Source organism: Lygodium microphyllum, chromosome 29 (genome assembly GCF_053477565.2).
Source record: "Lygodium microphyllum isolate KBCC chromosome 29, Lygodium_microphyllum_v1.1.10, whole genome shotgun sequence".
In the NCBI taxonomy this organism is placed as follows: Eukaryota; Viridiplantae; Streptophyta; class Polypodiopsida; order Schizaeales; family Lygodiaceae; genus Lygodium; species Lygodium microphyllum.
The window spans coordinates 111,316,991-111,331,713 of NC_141163.1; positions in this window are offsets into that span (position 1 = coordinate 111,316,991).

Here is a 14,723-nt window from a genome sequence, read left to right on the forward strand (position 1 = left end):
TCAGAGGAAGCCAACACCTCTCACAAGCCTAAGTATGTGATCGAAAATATACCTAAAAGAAAGAGCACAAGAAAACTAAACTTTGAGGACCCTTTGCCTTCTGACCAATCAAGGGAAGTATCACCAAATTCTTCAAAGGAAATGGTGGTGGAGACAGTCCTTCATGGCACTGTTTAGACTATAAGAAGGATTCCAGCTCGCAATCGTGTCCAATGTCAAAGATGGTTGGGAGAGCTAGAGAGGAAAAATGCAAAAAACCTATCAAAAATATGATGCATGGGGTGCCTACACCTTCATTTTGGGGCATCATGGAGTGTCCAACTCAAGAGAAGAACCTAGCAATCAACAAGGAATGTGGCGTTAGTTCATGTGGTTTTGTAATGATAGTGTGGACCATGCATGGAAATTTTGTTCTCCCATTCATTACACACCACCCAAGGTTCCACAAGTATGGCCAATGGCACGAGGCATAAATCTGACAGCAAAAGAAATCCACATGTTGGAGAGTGGTGCGTTTGTTTTACAAAAGGCAGCATAAGTGGTGGATACTAACAAGGGCTCATACAGATATTGAAGAGGTGTTTCACAGGTTGCAAGGAAAAGGATAGACTTAGCATTGGCTCTAGATGTAATTGTGAAGGGCCACACAATAGTGAAGCCCTCGAAGCATGAGGTTTTCAAACTAAAGACACCTAATTCAATTGTCATGCATGGGAATGTTATGGCATACACATTGCAAAGAATCCAACATGTAATTGCCAGCATTTCGTGGACCATATCACCCAGAAAATCTTGCTCAAAAAGCTCACTTCTTGCCCTTCCTCATGGTCAGGGTTATGATGCACACCAAAATAGACAATGATAGTTCCGAGGAAGGGGGAGTCAAAGAGGCCAAGTTGCAAATTCTAATAGGCAACAAAATTCTAGTGATAGCAGACAATATTGGCATTGTGATTAGAAAGGCCACATTTCTAAAAATTGCTTCGAAAAGAAGACCAAAATTAGAAATGAGAAAAAGTGGTAATATAATTATGCATTTAGCATAACAAAAACAATTATGACAAAAGTGAACAGTTGTTTGTTATGTAGCACTTTATGAATAAAATGAATACTAATGGTTCGTCAAAGAATGATATATGGTATACAGTCTTAGGTGCTTCTAACCACATGAATTCTCATGGAGATTGGTTTAGAGAGATGTGCAATGCAAACTCTCCAGGCTATGTGGAGACAAGGGATGATATAGCTCACCCCATTACTCATGTTGAAAATGCTCTTTTGAGTATGCATGATGGCAAAACTAAGTACTTGGCTAGTGTGTTGCATGTACCAAATATTACAAAAAACTTGGTTTTTGTTGGTGGTTAGATAGTAGAACATGGATTGCACGTTCAATTCACATCTAATATTTGTTATGTAGAAGATCTCAAAAATGATTGTAGGTTGATTGCAAAAGGGAAATGTGCTAGTAGATTGTTTACTCTTGATGTAAGTCTGCCTGAAATCGATGCTGCTATGTTTGCACAAGGTTCAAGTGTTGTGGCTAATATTGAACTTTGCATAAGAGAATTGGTCATGTGAATGTGCAGCAGTTGTAAGACATGAAGTCAAAATAGATTGTGGATGGCTTGCCCAAGTTTAGGGTTGATAGGATGCATGAAGTATGTGAAGCATGTTAATTTGGAAAGCAAACAAGGCATGTGTTTCCACATAAAGAGCATGTATGCAAGAAGCCACTTGAATTGATACATTCTGATGTGTGGGGTCCTACAAAGACTGCAACTTTGAGTGATTGCATGTATTATATATCCTTCATTGATTATCAAACTTGCAAAGTATGGGTTTTCGTTATGCGTGAGAAAATTGAGGTATTCACTCACTTTAAAAGTTATAAGGCTTTGGTTGAGAATGAGAAAAGGTTGCATATTAAATGCCTAAGGTCGAATGGAGGAGGATAACATCTCTCCAATGAGCTTTATGATTTTTTTCAAAAAAATGGTATACAAAGGTAGTATACATGTAGATATACTCTACAACAAAATGGAGTTGCTAAGCCAAAAAACATGCATATTGCATAGGTGTCTTGTGCATTGATGTGAGAGAGAAACTTACCTCATTGATATTGGGTTGAAGTAGTTGCTTTACTGTTATGGACAAGACACCCACTGCTATTGCACATGGTATGACACCTAAAGAGAAGTTTACGAATAGCATGCCAAATCTATCCCACCTGAAAGTGTTTGGATGTACTACTTATATGCATATTCTTGATGAGTTGTGTAGTAAATTGGATCCCAAAGTAGAAAAATGTGTGTATTTATTGGATATTCTCTTGAGTAGAAGGGATATAGATGTTATAACCCTATTACATGTGAGCTGAGAGTTAGCAGGGATGTTTTTTAATGAAATGAGTAGGTGGTATAGTAATGTACAAAATACAATTGATGTTGATGGGCATGAGAGTGTGGTTGTGCAAAAAATAAGTCACTAGTCAGATATTGAATACAAGAGTCTCCTAGTCATGGTTTTGCTGATAGACCTTGGAGTGGCAGATTGAGATCATAGATTACTCCACCAAGTACATCATAGATATCAAGAAAAGGTAAAGAGAAAGTTGTGATATGTGTATCATTAGGTTTCTCTTTCTTCTAATAACATGGATTGATGTAGTGCTAATGTGTAGCCCATGATATCATGCTATATATGTAACCAAACATAGTCATCAACTGTGAAATTCATAGCCCTTAGTGATGTGGCCCGATATTATTCACTAGCATATTAGGTGATCGACATGAGGATATGCCAGTGATTCTATAGTTGGACTACACCCATGTAGTCCAACATCCTTGGTTATGGCACATTCAATGTACCACCTCTTCTTTCCTAGCAGTCTCACACTTAGTGACCACATGTACATATGTTGTGGTACTTTCATATTAGTCTTTTATCATGTTGTAGACTTAGTTTTTTGTGTGGTAGAAGAAGAAAGGAGAAGAAGAAGATTTCAACCCTACATCTATGTATGCTCAAGTTTCCATTGCTTTTGTGTGTGCTCTTGGTCTCTTCACCTCTCTTCCCTCTTGTATGTTTTCATGACACATATGGGCACAAAGCAATAACTTCTAGAGCCCATACTCAATTTTCCTATGACAACACCCCAATCTTATAAATAGAGATGTGCTCTATACAAGGGGAACTTTGTTTGCACTTTAATGCAACTATAGCATACACAAATGTCCATACAATTGATCAACCCTTCATTTCATATCAAAGCCTCTAGGATCTCATGCCATTCATCCTTTTAAGTGTGATTCCAAACCCTCTATGCTAAAGAATCTTTTGAAAAACATGTCTCGAATAGTCTTATTAGATCCATAATGAAGATGGACATTATGCTACCATGGATTATAGTCTTACTTAGCAAAGAACATAATATAGGTATGGGGCAATGTTAATAGGAGATGGCAATTGAGGCATAACCTCTTTTTAATATAACATACACATTTATAAATCCTTGTAAACATCCTAATGACATCTTAATGGACTATTTTGCATTAAAATCTTGTCTCTTATTATGATGCAGTCTCTAACTATGCATTCCCCCTCTCTACCATAACCGCTATTTAGATATGAATTTTAGTTTCATTGCCATTATGCTTTGTGGATGATTGTCTTTGAGTTTTAATTGCATGGTTGCATGTGCATACATACAAACAATGTGCCTTGGCCTCAAGCACGGTTTATGAGTTTATTACATTTGTCATATATCGAACTAACATCAAGTTCAGACTCTTCTTACTACTTGCCCGCATGCACAAAGTTGTGCATGTGAGATAAGAGTACACATAAATTGCATGCATTACATAAAGACTTTGTACCTTGATGTGACATTTCATTTATAGACATATCAATATAGAAGAATGGTGATAAAAAAGGTTTAAGCATTTGCAAAGTTGGAATCTAGCTTTCACACTACGAAGGCATGTAATCCACCTAAAAGTTTCATTCGTTTACCAAGCAATTGCATATTTTCTTCAAATAAACTCTTTCACCATCACACATTCTCAAAGCTACCATTCAACACCTTGCATTCTAACCAATGGAATGACAATCTAAATGTACTTCAAAGACTTTTAAGGTTGATGTTCTATTTGTTAAAGATAACACATGAGCAAATTCTATTGCAATGTTTTTGAGCATGCAATATAGTGTTTTATTGATATAAACTCCACAAGAATGAGTGTCATCCCATACATTACCAATATGCCAATGGATGGTGGAACAATATAATGTTGTATATATGATGGAAAGCAATTACAACTATGGTCCTTATTCATCTTTAGCAAGCATACTAGAAACACTTTATTTATGTCATTTCATTGATTGTATTTGACTCAATGTTGATGTCAACAAGGAACAAGCGAGTGGCATGCATCAAGAAATGTTTTTGTATTGATGTCTCGTATATATTCAAAAGCATGCACGTATCCAATGGCCACAAGCAGTCTTAGTTCCAATATGTCCAAGTTTGCCAAATTAGATTCAAATCCGTTTTCTAATACTTTAGATATCAAATCAACAACTCCATGCCACCTCACGCCTTGCCTCATCCAAAGCTTCCTTATGATTGGATTTGACCCTCAATTTCTCAAAGTGAAGAGTTGTCTCCACAATGTGTTGTAGAAAGATTGGTTCTCACATGTGACATCAATGCTTTTGCTTGATAATGCCATTCTCCTTGCCATTCAAACACAAGATTGTTTATTCTTAAGCCATTTGAAAGTTACATTATTTTTGGCAATGTCAATTATGTGTGATGCAAATTTAGAAACTACATAACACTTTACGAAAACAAAAGACATGAAGTACTATATTCCATTCCAATGTCATACAACACTATGAGGTACAACTAATCAATAACATACAAAATCCAAGGCAAGGCTTTGCAGAAGACACCAAAAAAAAAATCAAACTTGAAAGATAAGTGTGGTTCAAAGAACATATGATATCCAAAGAAAAGTTCACACTATTACATTATATCAAGAAAGAGTAAATTTATGAAAAAATAAAATAAAATCAGTTGAGCAAGTCAATGTATAGATTGGGCAACCTCTACAATGGGACCAACTATGATATTGGCAGCTTCCAATGTGGTCTTCAAAGACTCCTTTTGATGCTTGTCACATCCCTACTCTACCATCTCCATCCGGCGTATTATGCTAGAATTCATGGCTTTGAGCCCAACATCAACTTCCTAGATTCTCTTGCATTTGCACTTGGGTACTCCCACTGAAGATATGTTCAATGCTAGTGCTACTGTGTTGGGGTCTATGTTGCCAGGTGGCACCTACACAAAGGCATGAGCGCCTTAAATGGTTCTCCTTTGTGTATACATTGGCGGGATGAGCATCTTAAATGGTTCTCCGTCAATGCGGGGCACATTCCTAAGAATTGTCTTGGGCGAAAGGTCGATGGGGATGCCTATCCTTTCCGAGTGTTGATGCAAGTGTGAACGTGGGTGGTACCATTTTATCCACACGAGTATTAATGTCTTCGTGAATTAATTATTGTATGGAATTCCAAATTAATTGATTTATGTGGCTAGATGCAATTATTCAGTTGGTTATTATTCTAACATGATTTTCTGAATTTTTAGCAGCTGATGTGTAGAGCAAGGAGAATTGGAAAGGCACACCATGCGCAAGCATTCTAAAGATTATTTTCTCAAGAATTTATTTGGCAATTATTGGATTATTGTATTAGACGCGCCGCTATTTCTTATAAAGCGTGCGCATAGCCTTTATGTAAATATTTATGAGCAAAATAGATTTTTAAAATATATGTCCAATAAAATATTAATGGTTCTAGAGAGTTTTGGGATGCACAATTGCTAGCATCCATTAATTCAGATTACTCTATCTCTTTTTTAGTTCACTCAAACTCTTTATGCAACGAGTGATTGTAAAGGGCCTAAATCTTGGGCAAAGAAGATTTCATAATATTATTATAAATACGACATGAAGGGAGCTGCCCACTTCATGTTGGGGGGAGATTGAACCCAATCTTGAGTCACTTCATCTTACATTACCTTCTCTTTTAGTCTATTTTCAATTTCTCATGAGTCGTATGCAATTGTATGAGTAAAAGAGAGAAAGAGGGAGCTTCTTCCATTCGCTACGCGCAAATCATGCATCCATTGCTCACAACAGTGGTATCAAAGCCCAGCCTACCTCTTGGGCTTCCAATCGCCTACCCTTTGGCGTGAAGGCAAGGCCTCTATTGCAAATGGGCTCTACGGTCCGTCTCATTGCGAACTGACTACACGGCTGTATTCCCAGGCCTTCAAAACCCCAAACCCCTCTATCACAGTCAAGAAATTATGTGATTTTCCCAGGCATTGAAGAATACCCACTCCTACATCATGGCGCCATATTTCGTGAAGAGTTGGAGCTTACAGATGGTTAGTAAGCTTAATTAAAGCTTAAGTAAAAGCCTAGCTTAAGCTTAAGCAAGAGCTTAAGCTCTATTTTGAATTCATGGGGGCGTCGTTTTTTTTACGCCACAGTAGCATCACGACACATTCTTGTCCAAAAACGTCAAGTTTTTTTAACTTGATCAACTTATCAGGCAAGTTATATTACTAACTTACTCGATCAACTTCAACCTCTCTTACTCCGTGTCATACATAGACTCTGCCAATCTTCACGTCACAGCTAACAATCTCTCCCATAGAGGCAGTTCTCGCGCAGTTCTTTCCAACTTCATAAATTTCACAAAATTTCCATTAAAAAGTCCCGCCTTTCTTGCCTATTTCCATCCATAATTTATTGTCTAAAGACCGTTTAAAATTTTGGTCTTACACGCTGAAATTCTTTAACGACAAGCAAGGCATCTTTTCATTTGCAAGGCATCTAAATCTCTAGATTTCTCCATCAAGCAATCATGGCCAATTTTGACTCTACATCACCGCTTCCTGAGCCAACCTTGGAGCAGCGTATGGATTTAATATCCATGCAACTTGAAGAAGAGCATCAACATTGCGTACAACTGGAGCAAGAACTGAAGTCCCTCAAGCGTCCTGCCAACCACCACTGACATTCCTACCAACGACGACAACCTAGTTCGTGCCATCAATGCTACTTTGGATGTCCATGCTAGTTGAAAGGAGTCCAAGATAAGCAAGCGTACATTCAAATTTAATTCTTTTGATGGTCTTAAAGATGGTCGCAAAATTCTATCATGGTTAAGTCAGTTCAAAGCTTATTTTGACAATGAGAAATACTCAAAAAGTGATAAAATTAAATGTGCATCCCATTATTTTATTGAGAAAGCTGCATTATGGTGGGATGTCACGCCTAAAAGCATTGATCATCCTCTCACATGGAATGACTTTCGCAAGAAGGTTCTTGTAAATTTTCTCCCTGCACAATTCGAGCTCCGCATGCAACAACAATGGGATCTATTCATGCAACAGGAACATGAGTCTATCCCTCAATACACAGAAAGATTTTGGAGGACTCTCTTGCAGCTCCAAATGGTGGAGCCAGTGGCCGAATCTATGTTCAAGAGAAAGTATATGTCTGGCTTAATTCCATCCATTCAAGCCGAAGTCAACATGTCCAAGCCCAATAATCTGGACAAAGCCATATCCCTAGCTCACGATGCTGAAAAGAAGCAGTCTAAAGACCGAAGGCAATTTCCGACATCCAACAGTAACAACATGGGTAACTTTCATTTTAATTCTTTCCGTAACTTCAATTCTCAAAATGGAAAGAATCTTTTTAACCGATGGCCATGGATGCGAAATGTTCTTAATAATCATGGTCAATCAGTTTCCAATTCTAAATCCCCCAATCTACCTTCAAATTTTTCTAAATCTGGTGAGCCTAAAAATGTTAACCCCAGTGTCTCCAATGCCATTTTGATGCTAGGAGGCATAATTCACAATGGATTCCGTGCCACGGTGGATTCCGTGAGGTTTAACGGTGGATTCCGTAAACTTTGATTATCGGGGCTCATACACAAAGTGGATTCTTTGTGCAAGAAGTTGATGGGGATGCCTATCATTTTTTGGTGTTTCGTTAATTTAGTCTGTACATGGGTGATTCCATAGAGGGTGATTCTGCAAAATACATATTAAATTAATAAACATTTATGAGTTAAGAGTGTGCACTCGTGATGAATTAAAGTTAGGATTGATTTCTAACCAATTGATTTATATATGTAGCTGAAGACTGCTAAGTATTCACTTTTGTCGGTTTAATTGTGTTATTTTACTAACGATTGTAAATGCTTCAGTTGATGTGTAGAGATAGCAGCAGTGGGCAGAGGAAAGCATTGGAGGATAGCGTGTATTCGAGTTATCACCTATATTTTGATGGGCACATACCTTAGGCATGGCGCCTATATTTTGTCGCACCTATTTATCAAGGTGTTGGATATTTATTTATTATTTTTGTATGCGCATGGGCGCACGATTATGATATTTATATTTGGACATTGTATTGGGCCTGCTTGACTTCTTGGGCACCCGCCCATTCGCTTTATTTTTATTTGGCACTAAAGCAAACTCAAAAGCCAAAAGCGTGCTATTTTGTAATTTGGGCTATTATTTGAGCTTGAAGATGATTAATACATAAAATACATGCTTTGTGGAGTGCTCACACAAGGCATGGGGACAGATTGCACCCAATTGGTCTCTTGTTCATGTCGTGCATGCTTTCTACCTTGAGTTTTGTGCAAAAAGTAGAGTTCTTTTGTTCTTGGGGACCTTCCGATGCTCACTACGAGTGCTTACGGCATCCGATCTGTGCATCAGTGGTATCAGAGCGAAGCTGAGATCGAGAGCTTCCAATCGCTACCCATCTTGCACAAAGGCAGAGCTCCTGGAACGATCGAGCTCTACAGTGAGTTTCATCATGAACTGTCGATACGGGTGGATTCCTGGCGGTCAAGAACCTCTATCTACAGCCTCTGATCGTGAAGGACCGGCCTAAGGAGGCGGAGGACCACTCCTATATCTCCTTCATCAAGTCATTTTTCCACAGTGCAGTAAGCTTTGCTTCATAGCCAAGAAGTTTAGAAGATTTAGCTAAAAGCTTAAAAAGCTTATTATAAAGCTTAAGCTCCATAAAAATTGACGAATTTTGAACGAGCGGCACATCAGCGTAAAATTCGGCGCAAAAAATGGCTACCCCCCCCAAAATTCGTCAACAGTCAGTCAGTTATTTCCAAGCTTAATTACCTAAGCTACAAGTCAAAAATCTTCCTAGTCTACCAATTCCTGCAAGTCCACAGAGATCAAATCCGACTTATTTCAATTACTCCCATAAAGGCTGTTCCTGCGCAGAAGCAGAGAACTACAAAATTGTTTCGTGGAAGACTCTGTTCACATACGTAGACTTGCTGAACCAGTTTCAGCACACATAGAAGTTCATACGCAGTTTCTACGAAGACTACAAATTCCGCAACCGCAAAAGACGAAGACCGTAAAAGCCAAAAATATATATATAAGCCCTGTATACGCGACTTTGAGCTACGCTCATCCCGCTAATCAGATTTCGAGAGTGTGAGGTCTTTTGGATTTTTACAAGATGACGAAACAAAATATGGACGATTTAATGGCTAAAGGCGATCTTCCTAAACCTACAATGGAACAAAAATTGGATTTAATTATGATGCAACTTGATGAAGAATGAAGAGCCCGACAAGCTTTGTAAGTTCAATTGGCCAATTTGCAACGATCTACCACCGACAAAGATGGACCGCAACCCGAAGATCTTATCCGATGTACCATCAATGCGATGCTCGAAGCTCAATCCATCCGCAAAGAAACAAAGATAAGTAAAAGAAATTTCAAATTTCGTACTTTCAATGGAATTCGAGATGGAAAGACTGTACTTGCATTTATCAGTCAATTTGATGATTACTTTCATGAAGAGACATACACTGAAAAAGACAAAATTAAATGTGTCACTAATCACTTAGTCGATCGAGCATCTCTTTGGTGGACCATGGTTCATAAGAGCATTGATTGTCCCACTACCTGGGAGAGTTTCAAAAAGAAGTTTTTGCAGAATTTCCTTCCTTCTCAATTCCATGAAAAAGCCATAAAGCAATGGGATCTTCTTCAGCAAAGAGATCGTGAGCCTATTTCCCAGTACACCGAACGTTTTTGGAATGCCCTACTGCAACTTAGAATGCTTGAAGACGTACCTGAAGCGACTCACAAACTCAAATTTATGTCTGGATTACTTGGACATTATTATGCTGAAGTCAATATGTTCAAGCCTACAACCCTTGAAGATGCAATTACTCTGGCTCATGACACTAAAGACAAGATTCGAGGAAGAGACAAGCCGCCACAACAATTTTAAGCAAATGGTAACTATGGTTCCAAGCAATTCAATTCAAATTTTAGAAGATTCAATCAAAGTTGTTTTCCTTAATCATCTTTCCGTAAGTCTTGGACAAAACCATCTGCTTTGCCATCAAATACCAATCAAAACCCTAAGCCATCCTCACAGCCAAATCCCAATATTCCTAGACTTCCTGCCATTTCCAACAATGTATCTAAAGCCAAATCTATAGTTTGTTACAAATGCCATCAACTTGGACATCTAGCAACTAATTGCTAATCGAAGAAACCACATGTCCATATCAATTATCTTGGAGCAATGGAAGATGAAGAACATGAGGAAATGCCTGACTTTACGGAAGATGAAGATGACATTTCTACTCCTTCGGATATTTCACTAGGTATACCAACTCCACATTCTTTGTTGACAATGAAATGTTTAGTGCATGGAAAAGAAAAGATTATTTTGCATGATGATGGTAGCACCCATGATTTTATTTCTGCAAAGTTAGTGAAAGAATTGAATTTACAAATTGTTTCAAGTGAGATTAGATAAATCTGATATATTCAAAACTACATTTAGAACACAATTTGGACATTATGAATTTTTAGTGATGCCTTTTGGATTGACTAATGCACCTGCTACATTTAGTCGAATGATGAATCGCATATTTTTGAAATATCAGCATTATGTTATAGTATTCTTTGATGATATGTTGGTATTCAGTAAAAATGAGAATGAGCATTATGAACATCTGTCTTTAGTTTTCAAGTTGTTGAAAGATAATCAATTGTATGCTAATCCAGAAAAGAGTGAGTTCTTTCAAACAGAAATTGAATATCTAAGTCATATTGTTTCATCAGAAGGTATTAAGGTTGACCCTAAGAAGATAGAAGCAATATTGAACTGGCCCATACCTAAAAATGTGCATGAGTTACGTTCTTTTCTAGGTCTTGCTAGTTTTTACAAAAAGTTTGTGCGAAATTTTTCATTACTTTCTTTGCCTTTGACTATTTAAAGAAGAGTATTGTTTATAACTGGATTGATAATCAATAAAAATATTTTGATTTATTGAAGCATGCATTAACCCATGCTCCTGTATTACAACTACCTTATTTCAATAGACCATTCTTTTTAGTAGTTACTGATGCTAGCGGATCTGGAATAGGAGCCGTACTTATGCAAGATAATCATCCCATAGCCTATTCTAGCTGTAAACTGAAATCATCCGAACTTAAATATTCCACTTATGATAAAGAATTGTTAGCTATTGTACAAGCCTTACGTCAATGGAAACATTACTTAATGGGTTCTGAGTTTATGATTAAGACTGACTAACAAAGTATTAGACATCTCCTTAGTCAACCTCAAATATCTGACCGACATATCAAATGGGCAGCTTTCATTCAAAGTTTTCATCTCCTTATACAATATCAACCAGGAAAAGAGAATGTAGTAGCCGATGCTTTAAGTAGAAGATCGACCATTCATAATATTTCTATCATATCATTTGATTCCCTTAACCCTATGAAAGATACTTATTATCAGGACATTACTTTTCAAGGTGATTGGAATAAACTAGTTGGAAATAACTGGATTCCTATTCATTCACTGTCTTACAATGATGGATTCATATTTTATGAAAAGAGATTATGTGTTACAGTTCCATTTAGATCATTTTTTTTGAATGAGATTCATTGTCCTCCATATCAAGGTCATAGAGGTATTATATCTACTTTGTGTACATTGACTGAAGATTTTTATTGGCCACATATGGACATTGATGTATCTAACTTTGTTTCTAAATGTTTAGTTTGTCAAAGAGTAAAGAGACATCATGGTAAACAGTATGGTTTACTAATGCCTTTATCTATTCCATCAAGACCATGGGAACAGATTTCTATGGATTTTGTTACTGGTTTACCTAACACTAAAGCTAACCATGATATGATTTGGACTGTTGTAGACAGGTTTAGTAAACAAGCATATTTCATTCCATGCAAGAAAACTTTAACAGCATCTCAAACAGCTCAATTGTTTTTGAAAACTGTGTTTACTAATCATGGTTTACCAAAAGTTATTATTTCTGACCGTGATTCTAGATTTTGTAATAATTTTTGGATTACTTTGTTTGCTAACTTAGGAACAAAGATTGATTTTTCATCTGCATTTCATCTTGAAACAAATGGTCAAACAGAAGCTACTAACAATACTATTTTAGATCTTTTACATGCTTACACTATTTCTAACCACATACATGGGATACATATCTACATTTACTTCAGTTTGCATATAATAATACACCACACACCGCTACAAAGAAAGCACCATTTAAAGTTATTTATGATTATAGATTGTCTACACCTGTTGCATCTTTATCAAATAAGATTCAAAGTGCTGATGATATTGCTAACATGCAGGCTACTATCTTTGATGAGGTTAAAGACATGATTGCCAAAGCCCAGCAATCATATACAAAGCAAGCAAATAAGAAAAGACAGGCCATGAATTTTAAAGTTGATGATTGTGTTTGGTTAAGAGTAGAAAAACGTAGATTACAAAGTGTAGATAAACACCCAGTTGTGAAATTAGCACCTAGATTCTATGGACCATTCAAGATAATTCACAAAATCAACGATAATGCATTTAAGTTAGAACTACCACCACATTGGAAAATCCACAACACTTTTCACATTAGTTTGTTACGACCTTTTAGAGACCAATTACCTGTACACCCTGTTTATGAAAACCCACCTTTGTTAGATGAAGAGACTGAAATCCTTGAGCCTGAAGCTATTATAGATACTGACTTTATGACTACTAGAACTGGCCATAGATATTCTAGATATTTGGTCAAGTTTAAAAACCACCCTGTTGAAGAGGCCCAATAGATGCACGCTAGAGACTTAAATGCTTTCCCCACTCTGTTAGCTCCACATTGAGCTAATAGCAATTGAGGACAATTGCTATCCCACCCTGGGGGTATGATTCCAGGAGGCATAATTCACGGTGGATTCTGTGAGGTTTTATGGTGGATTCCGTAAACTTTGATTACCGGGACTCATACACAAAGTGGATTCTTTGTGCGAGAAGTTGATGGGGACGCCTATCCTTTTCGGGTGTTTCGTTAATTTAGTGTGTACATGGGTGATTCTGCAAAATACATATTAAATTAATAAACGTTTATGAGTTTAGAGTGCGCACTCGTGATAAATTAAGGTTAGGATTGATTTCTAATCAATTGATTTATTTATGTAGCTGAAGACTACTAGGTATTCACTTTTGTCGGTTTAATTGTGTTATTTTACTAACGATTGTGAATGCTTCAGTTGATGTGTAGAGATAGTAGCAATGGCGGAGGAAAGCATTGGAGGATAGCGTGTATTCGAGTTATCACCTATATTTTGATGGGCACATACCTTAGGCATGGCGCCTATATTTTGTCTCACCTATTTATCAAGGTGTTGGATATTTATTTATTATTTTTGTATGCGCATGGGCGCACGATTATGATATTTGTATTTGGACATTATATTGGATATGCCTGACTTCTTGGGCGCCCGCCCATTAGCTTTATTTTTATTTGGCACTAAAGCAAACTCAAAAGCCAAAAGCGTGCTATTTTGTAATTTGGGCTATTATTTGAGCTTGAAGATGATTAATACATAAAATACATGCTTTGTGGAGCGCTCACACAAGGCATGGGGGGAGATTGCACCCAATTGGTCTCTTGTTCATGTCGTGCATGCTTTCTACCTTGAGTTTTGTGCAAAAAGTAGAGTTCTTTTGTTCTTGGGGACCTTTCGACGCTCACTACGCATGCTTACGGCATCCAATCTGGGCACCACATTTCCAAAAATGTAATTTGTTATAATTGTAAGCGTCCTGGTCATATTGCGAGTCATTATCCCATGGGCAACACCCGTGATTGGAAGAAACCCACGGCGCATCTAAATTTTCTTGGAGCTGAAGAATCCAATGAAGACCTTGAAGCAATGCCCGACTTCGATGAGGCTACCCTTATCTATGAAAATTCTAACGAACCTGAAGACCTTGCTATATTGATGCAAGACAATCACCCTATAGCATACTCTAGTTGTAAACTGAAACCATCTGAAGTTAAATATAGTACATATGACAAATAATTACTAGCCGTAGTTCATGCATTGCGCATATGGAAGCATTATTTAATGGGTTCTGAGTTTATGATTAAAACCGATCAGTAGAGTATTAAACATTTATTGTCACAACCACAAATATCTGATAGACACATACAGTGGGCATCATTTATTCAATCCTTTCATCCACTCATTCAATATCAACCAGGTAAGGAAAATGTAGTAGCCGATGCACTTAGCCGTAGGC